Genomic DNA, 9,944 nt, shown 5'->3' with positions numbered 1-9,944 from the left:
AGGGGAGACTCGGCCGAAATTTTGGTAGAAGTCTCGATTCATTTTTCTTAAAAGTACGGGTAAGAGGTGTAAAGTTTGTAGTGGGTCCGACATCATTTGGGTGTTGGATTATAACAAGATTCGTAACAAGGGGGAATTTAGGTCGGGTCCTTCTAATGTTGACGAGATTGTATGAGCTTGTGAGAGCTCAGAGCCAAGTGTGGGGCTAAAGACCCACAAGTTTAGCAAATGAGAATGCATGTGCTTGGCTTGGTGTTGGATATGCTTGAGTTTAGGTGTTGATAATTTGTTGTTTGTGGCTATGGCTATGGTGATTTAAGAGTTTCGAGAGAAGGATGATGGAAGGAAAAACTTAAGGTTTGAAGGCCATGACGTTTATGGCTTGGAAAGGTATAATGAGGAAAAAAAAGCTTGGAGTTATGCTTGTTGAGGCTTTATAAGGAAGATGGAGGATTTCAAGGCTAAGAAAGTAGAAGAAATGGTTGTGATAGCTGAGGAATGGCTGGGATGGCTGCTGGAATGCTTGCAACAGTCGAAGGGAGGAAGGAAGGTAGTATGATGGTTGCTGGGGTGCTTGAGCAACCAAGAGATGTTGTTCTCTACTTGTGTCATGGCTTCTAATTTATAGAAGGCACGGGCTTTCCTTTATTTCCAATGAGTAAAAGGAGGTGATGAAACCATTTTATTTCCAATGTATAAAAGGAAGCATTGAGACATTATTATTTCTAACAGGCAAAGCTAGACATTGAAAAATGACTATTTCCTATGGGTAAAGTAAGGTGTCGAAATTGGCTTGTTTTCAAAGGGTAATAAGGAGTGCTTGAAGGATATCTCATTTGCTCACCCACATTGGAGAACTCCAAGCAATGGGCTTGCATTTTGGTGCTCCCAAATAGTTAACCCAAAGTCTCCTTTATCCAAGAGCTTCTATGGGCCTTGTGGACTTCTGTAACCTTCAGCACCACAATCTCTCATGCAAGTCCCGTAAACCACATGACTTGGCTTCATGTGAGCTTGATAGGTGATTGACATATGAAAAATGTATTATTGGCTTGGCATGTCATGCACACTATTTCTCTATTTATTTAATGAATTAATTCTCAAAATGTACAGCTTGGATTAACGCATGACCAACATTATATGTTATATTGGGCTTTAAATGTCTTTGGGTTTCTCGTGACTTTTGGGCCTCAACAACAGGCAAATAGAAAAATAAGAAAGAGAAGGGAAAAGGGATGGTGGCGTCAAATCTAGAAAGTGGTCAGGCAATAGAGAGAGGGAGGTGAAAGGAAGAGAGAAGAAAGATGGCCAATAGTTCACGAATTTGGGGATTAAACAACCCCCCCCAATTTGAACAGAAAAGAAATTAGTTGTATATGGTGCCGCTGTGATTGTATGTTCGTAGGTGAGAGGGGGTGTGTGAACTAGGGGGTGTTGGGTTGTTGGGCAGGGAGGGGCTAGGTTTTTAAAATTTTTTAAATTAATTTTTTATCATTTTTAATTTTTTTTTATGGATTAATAAATAGGTAGGTCCTACAGTGTACACGTCATAACATCTGACCAAATGGTCAACTTAACAGAGTATTTAAATTGGTCAGAGTTTAAAACACTGGGGTGTAAATTGATGAAATTTCAACTCCATGACCCATATTGAGAATGACACCTTTAGGGAGTCTTTTGTCGTTAAGCCTATATATAAACTAAGCTTAGTTGAGAAAATCTTTGTAGAGTCCACCACACATTGTTTTTCAATGATCCGAACCATCTAGATTTTAGATATTCCCTCAAAGATCCTGCAAAAATTCACTTGAATCCGAAATAGTTTGACCACTCAATTAGACGATTGTTATTTTAGTCTTTTCTTGACGCATTGTGTTCGTCTATTTTATTGCTTGCAATTGAATGCCTTAATGATTTTCAATTTGTCCGGTTTTTGCAAGGATGATTTATGAATGAAGACTTGAAAAATAGACAATTTGGATCGTTTAAAAAAAATTTGTAGGGTACCCTAAAGGGTGTCTCACAAATAAAATTATTCGAGGGATCTCTTAATTGAAGAACACTTATATCTCATATCTTATAAATAAAATCTTGAGTCCAGGAGACTTTGGAAAAACACAAAGGAGAGAGAAAGTTTGTAAAATAAGCAAAAATAGACAAAATTACCCTTATTTATTTTTGGATTTCCTAAGGAATCCTTTACATTTGCATGTCTTTGATTTGAAAGTTGAGAGGTTTTTCTGCCTTTTTTTTAAAAAGCTTTGGCTTTTTCCAAAAGTGAAAATTTTTTTTGGCTAAAACCTAAATTTGCTTTTATTTTATTCCGAATAATTCTATCATCTAAATGGTTGGACTAGGCTCGATATGGTCATCGTATTCCTATTTCTCTTATTTGGTCAAGGGCACTAGTTGTTCAGAGACTTTTGCATTTATAAGGAAGAGCTTTATTTGGGCAAGGATTAAAAGAATAGAAGGAAATTGTTGAATATTCTTCAAAATCCCTTGTCTAGAACATTAATGAAATGAGTCATCCTTTTTTTTTTTTGGGTGAACATTATTAATGAGTCATCAGAAAGGCTTCAGCTGACATGGATCCCTCCCTGGTGGTGCTTTCCTCTTGGTCATTTTCCTGTCAAATTCTTTGACTTATCTTTTGATGAAGCCAACAGATATTTCAAAGTGTTAGATTCTTCTCTCCTTATCCTAGATCCTTTACAGGTCACTGCTCTCATCCAAAAGAGTAGGTGGCCAAATCCTATTGGTTAGAGCACAGCAGAGCATGTCAAATATCCAAAATTGAGTTACCTATTCATTTTCTTTTCCCTGTTTTTGCCATTTCGGAGCTAACTAGTGGAGCATATGAACCCAATTGGAAATTAAGTCGATACAACTTACAGGGTAAATTCTTCTGGCTAGCGTTTATAGCATAATATCTAGAGCAGGTTTTCCTTTTTCTTTCACTTTTATTTTTTGTTTAAGAAACTAACTAGTGGAGCATGTGAAGCCAACTGGAAAGAGAGAAAAAAAGAAATTCATCTTGAAAATCTGAGAATTTTATTTTCACCAATGGGAAAAGAGATGAAGATATCCCATAGATAAGGACCCAATGCGCCAAGAACTATAAGTATACTCACTGACTACTCTCTTCAAACAAGCAATCAGCACTTCCACATTGTCTAAAAGACAATACACTTTTTTTTTCTTTTTCTTTTCTGAAATGGCATCTTCAACAATGGCTCTCTCCTCCTCTTCTCTAGTAGGCCAAGCCGTCAAGCTTAGTCCGTCTACTTCTAACCTTTTCGGTGAGGGCCGGGTCACCATGAGCAAAACCGCAGCCAAGTCCAAAACGTGTCATCCGGCAGCCCGTGGTACGGCCCGACCGTGTTAAGTACTTGGGCCCATTCTCTGGTGAGGCCCCATCTTACCTCACCGGAGAATTCCCTGGTGATTACGGTTGGGACACTGCTGGGCTCTCAGCAGACCCAGAGACCTTTGCCAAGAACCGTGAGCTTGAGGTTATCCATTCAAGATGGGCCATGCTTGGTGTATTGGGCTGCGTTTTCCCTAAACTCTTGTCCCGTAATGGAGTCAAGTTCGGTGAGGCTGTTTGGTTCAAGGCTGGAGCCCAAATATTTAGCGAGGGTGGGCTAGACTACTTGGGGAACCCAAGCTTAGTCCATGCCCAGAGCATTTTGGCGATTTGGGCAACACAAGTTATCTTGATGGGTGCCGTGGAAGGGTACAGAATTGCCCGTGGGCCTCTTGGTGAAGTAACAGACCCATTATATCCAGGTGGGAGTTTTGACCCATTAGGCCTTGCAGAGGATCCAGAAGCTTTTGCTGAGCTGAAGGTGAAGGAGCTCAAGAATGGAAGACTGGCTATGTTCTCTATGTTTGGGTTCTTTGTGTAGGCCATTGTTACTGGAAATGGACCAATAGAAAACCTAGCTGACCACTTGGCTGACCCTGTTAACAACAATGCCTGGGCATATGCCACAAACTTTGTTCCTGGAAAGTGAGGGGTGCATTAACAACTTGAGGAAGAAGTGCTTTTACAAATTGCTTGTGCGTTTGTTGTGAAATGGGTATTATTTTTTTTCTATGTGCTATTGTGCTGATGAAATATGGTGATCAATGCAAAGAGAATATAGGAAGAAATTTGATAAATGTCTATGAGTCTTAATAAATGTTTGTATAAGCATGTTTTGAGTTGTGCCAGTTAAACCAATCAGCATTATGCATTGCAAGAAATGGGAAAACTACTTTTTGGGCATCTGTTTGCACCAAACGTAGATTCGTCCTACAAAAAGCTAATAAAATTATAGAGAAGATAAAAAGAAAATTGTGTACAAGATGTCGGAAGCCTCTATAAACAAGAATTAGTTCTAACTCGTACAAAATAAGCTGTCTTATATAAGCCAATTAACACTAACGTTGCCAAGCCATGTAAAAAGGGGAAACTGAGCCAAAGCAATAAAGAGCAAGAGATAATGGTGCTTGCTTGAATCATAAGTCCTCACCTCCGCAAAAAGTACTCTCTTCATAGTCTTCACCAAGAAGACTCCCATGCATAAACAGGTCCACGACATCAAAAAATAGTACGAGTAACTCAACATAATCCGTCCAAGCACAGCCAAGCACAACCCTGTGAAAGCATACCCAGCATATTCCGCAATGTCTAGAAATGGTGCCTCACCACTACCCAAGGAAAGCAGTGTTACTTTCAGTAGCGCAACTTGCAAAAACCAACCAACCAATCCCTTGATAAACAACCAGTTTAGAGCTTATGGGCTGAACCTAGGAGGCAATACACAAAATACATTGAAAGACTGAAATACCAAAAGCATAATTAAACACACACAAAATACACCTAAGCTTCTTAAAGAAAATCTTAATTGAAATAATGATGTGGTTTGAGGAAGCTAAAGACTGGCCAATGCACATTTGAAAAAAAATGCAGTGGTAATAAAATCTTGATGTTGAGAAAAGATCCAATAGCTAATTGTTTCACGTTGATGTCCAAGTGCAAGATATTGCTTTCTCTCCAAGAGTCAAAACACCTAAAATACTCCTGCCTAATCTAAAGACATCTGCAGTGCATTCATATTTTAAAAAAAACACAAAAAGAAGAAGAAAAAGGAAGTAAAAGGAAAACAGACTAGTGCATCAATGGGTTCTCATTTATGTAACAAAAAGCAAAATTTGGAATCATATGTTAACCAATAAAAGAACAATACGGACTGCTAAAAGAGTCTTTGGTCTCATCAGCAGCATACCTCTTTGGACATATGTAATACTCCAACTTACAAGTCATATGTATAATCTAGGAAAACAGTGTTATTTTGAACACAGATGACAGTTTCAAACAGCTTATCTTGCTTTTAAGCTTCAAAAACTAAAAGGTAATGATTCATATTTTACTCTTGACTTAACTAATGTAGGAGTTGAGTTGTATCAAGGCCCAGGAAAGCTTTAACAGAATATCATTTTACTGTAACATACTTTTACCTTCTTGTTTGGCCTCCCATAAGCTATTTAAGAGGTTAAAACAATAGTGCTAGAGTTATTGTGATAGTACTTATTGGGAAATATTCATCTGAGATGAAGGAAAGCTATGAACAAGGGGAAAACTAAGCTACACTATACAAACAAATGGAGCAAATATATGGGTACTAAGTAAAACTCTTTTTCCAAACTGGCACACTAAAGTAGAGAGTACAAACCAAAAGTAAGATACTGTATTCCACTACGTGGAAACCAACAGCAAAAGACAGAATGCATAGCTCCCTTTTAACGTTATGACAAAACTCAAATCTTCATTCTTATATCAAAATGATTTTCCATTAGAGCATTAACTGGAATAAAAGAGGAAGTGCTCAAGAGTTAAGAGTAATATTTAGAAATTTCATAATACTTACTTTCCTTGAAGACCCAATGACAAGCCAGCCAGAACCACATAGGTACCAAATGCCATAAACGGAATGTATAGGTCCGGAGCATTGATGTCATAAATTGGGGGCTTATAAGAAAGCCTGCCTCCTACTGGTTCAGTTATTCTGGTCCAATGACCCTAGAAAAAGAGAGGGCGGGGGGAAAGGAGTAAGTTCTATGGAAGGATAAATGATTCCACCAGGAAAAACACAAACATTAGCACTTACCCTATGCAGAAATGGGAATAGCACCACCTTCAATTTGTTCCTCACATACTGGTCATTCACTTGGAAGTAGTACTGTGGATCAGAAAAATACCTACTGATCTGCTCATTGCAACACAAACTATCAGAATAAAGATCAATTACCTTAAATTAAGTACAAACTTAAGAATGTCAATGTCAACGTCTAAGAACTACCAGATATTAGAAGGGCTAATCTAGTCACTTGATGACAATCATACAAGGTCGTAACTGTGTTTAAAAGTAGTTGGATACAATTTAAATGAGCTTGAGATCAATGCAAAACATTATAGGTAGACTATAAGATGGAGGCATTCTATGCATATAGCAGCATCTCCAAACAAACTTCCAACTGGCGAATCAGGCCATTATGTACAATACAATAGACCAATTTAATTAATATGGATCGTCAACCATTCACCCAACCAAGAGCATCGAGAAACAAACCAAGAAAGAAGAAATTAAACAATTCAGAATCAAGATTTCCAAAAAGTTCAGTCAATAATGACAATCCATTCCCTTTATATCAAGCATCATTCATACCAAATTAAAAGCATGTCAATTTGATTAAAATAAAATAAAAATTAAACTAGGAACAAAACGGATTCATGTTGAACATGTTATTTGCTAGCATAAAAAAATCCTAAACTTTCATATAATTAATAGATATTAACTTGAATTAAAAAAATTATATTTTTCACGGAAATCAGGAGCAATAAGCTATTAATACATAACTCTATCTTTCATAGTTTAACCCTAACAGTGGACGGCTGCTTACATTGCTTTGTACATACTCAGAGCTTGATCCTAAAATTTTCTCTCCGTAAGCACCCAATCCACCACGGATAAGTCCTGAACTAGCACCGTACAACGCATTCCCAAACGGATTTGGCTGTGAAGCTGCAGTAGGCATTGACACCCCAGTCTGGGTTCCTACATTATTGTACATTTCTGTAGTGAAACAGACACAAAAACACAAAAATAAGAAAGCAGTTAGATCAAAGACTGCTCCAATTCAAATGGGCCTACAACAAGACATCATTGGTAATAAGCGTATCTAATTGAAATCAATGTACTAATTCTAAATCTCACTCATATTTTTCCACTCCAAAAAATTGCCAACACTGTTAATTACATATCTATCAATGATTTCAGGCTAACAATAATGGGACAAACAGAAGTCTCAAATCTACTTGAGTCTTTCTAATCTTAATACAAGTTAAATTATGTTCATAAGTCAGCATCCCAAAAACAAACAAACACCAAAGAATCCAAAAAGTTAAATGAAAAAAAATAATAAAAAAATAAAAACCTTGGGTTGCTGATCTTTGGTGGTTTAGGTGATGGTGTTGTTGGAGAGGAGGAGCTGGGAGGTCGGAGGCGTCGATTCTGCTCTTCGTTGGCAGAGGCCGCGTCGATTTGAGATAGAGGGAGGGAGAGAGAGATAATCGGCGTTGTATAAATTAATTTGTGAGATTGGATTGATTAATTAACTCACTCATCTCCCCATTTTTGTCTTCTATTTATGTTGTGAAGTTTTTCATGTTCTTCGTTGCATCCAGCGGACAAACAAAAACGTTTTTCGTTGCATCATCTGTCCTATCTATTATTACCACGTGGCAATTTCAAACATATTATGAAAAGCTTGCAGTTGAAGGGACTAGCTTTAAAGCACTTCTACCCATTTGCCATGGCAAAAGACAAAGGAAAGTGGGGGCGGTTATCTAGTGAAAACACTTATATGATAACATTACATGAGAACACCGTTAGATCTAATCCAACGGTTGCATAAAAAGCAATTGTAAGTGAAACTGTTGTATTAGAACGAGACATTCTTCTCTCTCCTCCCTCCAAAACAAATGTCCCTTCTAAACCAGTTGTTCACTTTGTTTAATTAGGAGGCCGATTTTTTTATCAGCTTTAATTGAGGAAGAACACTAACGCTGAAGAGAGAGAACCCTTGTAATTCCTTATTTGCTTTGAGGAAGAACACTGAAGAGCGCCTTCATTTTTTTGGCTTTCTCATTCAGGAGAAACAAAGCAATCTTCGATTTTATATTTTCATCTTTGTGGTTTGGTCTTTCCGGTCGGAACATTTGTCAATTCTTGAGCAACATCGAAACTAGCGTTGAGTTGGAAACTGGTGACCGCGACCCTTGTGGTTCTATTCTCTTGGTTTTGAAATCCTTAAGCATGGTCGAAACATGGGTTGAGGAAGATGAAAAGTTTTTGGGGTTGACGTCCAAATTTAAAGGGGCGACATTGTCATATTTGTTGAGATTTTGAGGTAAGTGATATACTGTAATTGCCAATTTTAGTATTGGGCATCAACATGAGTTACGTTAGTTTGTATGTAGGTTCTTTAATCTTTCACCAGAGACTCATTTGCATATTGTATGTTAGTTCATATATATTTGAAAGCTCTTTGAAAGCTCTGTGCCAATGTTGATATGATGATGGTGATGTGATATTCTGAAGCAACTGTAGAGACTGGAATTGCAAGCACATCTCTTGCAATGGCCACTAAAACTGGATATTTAGAAGCATTTCACCATTCACCAATTTAAAATGTCAAAGTGTTCAATATCTTGTTCTGCAGCATTCGACAAATATCTATCTATCTCATGAGATAAAACCACTGCCTCTTTATCTTCTTGTATCTTTTTCCACTTTTCCTTCATAGCCTTTTTCCTTAATTAGACAGATTGCACCTTAAATCAAAAAAATTGCACTTTTACCCTAAATCCTAAACCTTAATAAATTTCATAACATTATGATCGTGAACAAACAAACACCAAACAATAAGAGCTAGTGAAGCCCAAATGTAATAAAACTTACGAGTTAATTTATTTTGCAGTAAGTCCAAACTCATGAAAATTAAAAAAGAGCAAAAATGAGAATTAAAAAAATCCCAAACACAAAAAAATAAGGAAAAGAAAACCCAACAATTATCACACACCATTATCCAAAAAAGTAAAAAAATGGTTATCATCCTAGGTTTTTTTATACCTTATGTCCATTTTCATTCACACCGCCAAAGTACAGAACTAAAAGCCAAAACAGAATCTTGCATGAAGCATCTTATAACCAATCTAATCAAGCCAACTAAAACTAAATTAAACCCCAAACGAAGCACACGTCTTACACATCAATAACTATTTGCTCATCTTGTTTTTCAGTTCATATTGTGATTCACAATGTGAAAAGTGAAAAAGAAAAAGGTTTGAACAACACGTATAATCAGATTGGCAAAGCTAAGTAATGAGTTTGTTTTAATGGTAATCTTTACCAAGAACAAAACATTTCAAACAAAAAAAAATCACATATAATCAGATTGGCAAAACTGGTTATCTAAACATCGAAATTAGTTAAGCATAAGCTGCAAAGAAATTAGATAAATTAGAAGAACTCACCATCATTGGAACTGAGTTAGCTTCATCCATCGGCCTTGGTTTGAGATATGAACTTTGGTAATGACGAAGATAGATGAGTTTCTAGATAAGCAAAAGCACACTAGTATGAGAGGAGCACAACACAGGTTCTTTGCAAATAATTAATTAGACAGACAGATGCTTCCTTGTAACCATAGCACAGCACATCATAGGTTCCCTTAATCAGACAGATGCTTACTTCCAACCATAGCACAGGTTCGAATCATATGCTTCCTTGCAAGAACCCTGCCTAAGAGTTTGAATCATATATGAGAGGAGCACGTTTGAATCAATAGAGGTGCGACGTCGACGATGGAGGTGCGACACCGACGATGAAGGT

The 9,944-nt window shown here is 37.2% G+C and overlaps 2 pseudogenes; one reads left to right on the top strand and one right to left on the bottom strand.

Annotated features, from left to right (window-relative positions):
- The first annotated feature begins 3,158 nt into the window (after window positions 1-3,158).
- LOC103329230 (chlorophyll a-b binding protein 40, chloroplastic-like) lies at window positions 3,159-4,102 on the top strand (annotated as a pseudogene).
- A 306-nt stretch (window positions 4,103-4,408) lies between these two features.
- LOC148920656 (uncharacterized) lies at window positions 4,409-7,122 on the bottom strand (annotated as a pseudogene).
- Between the last annotated feature and the right edge of the window lie 2,822 nt (window positions 7,123-9,944).

This window comes from Prunus mume, linkage group LG1 (genome assembly GCF_029339155.1).
Source record: "Prunus mume cultivar Tortuosa linkage group LG1, ASM2933915v1, whole genome shotgun sequence".
Lineage (NCBI taxonomy): Eukaryota > Viridiplantae > Streptophyta > Magnoliopsida > Rosales > Rosaceae > Prunus > Prunus mume.
This window is presented reverse-complemented; position numbering and strand designations above follow the sequence as displayed.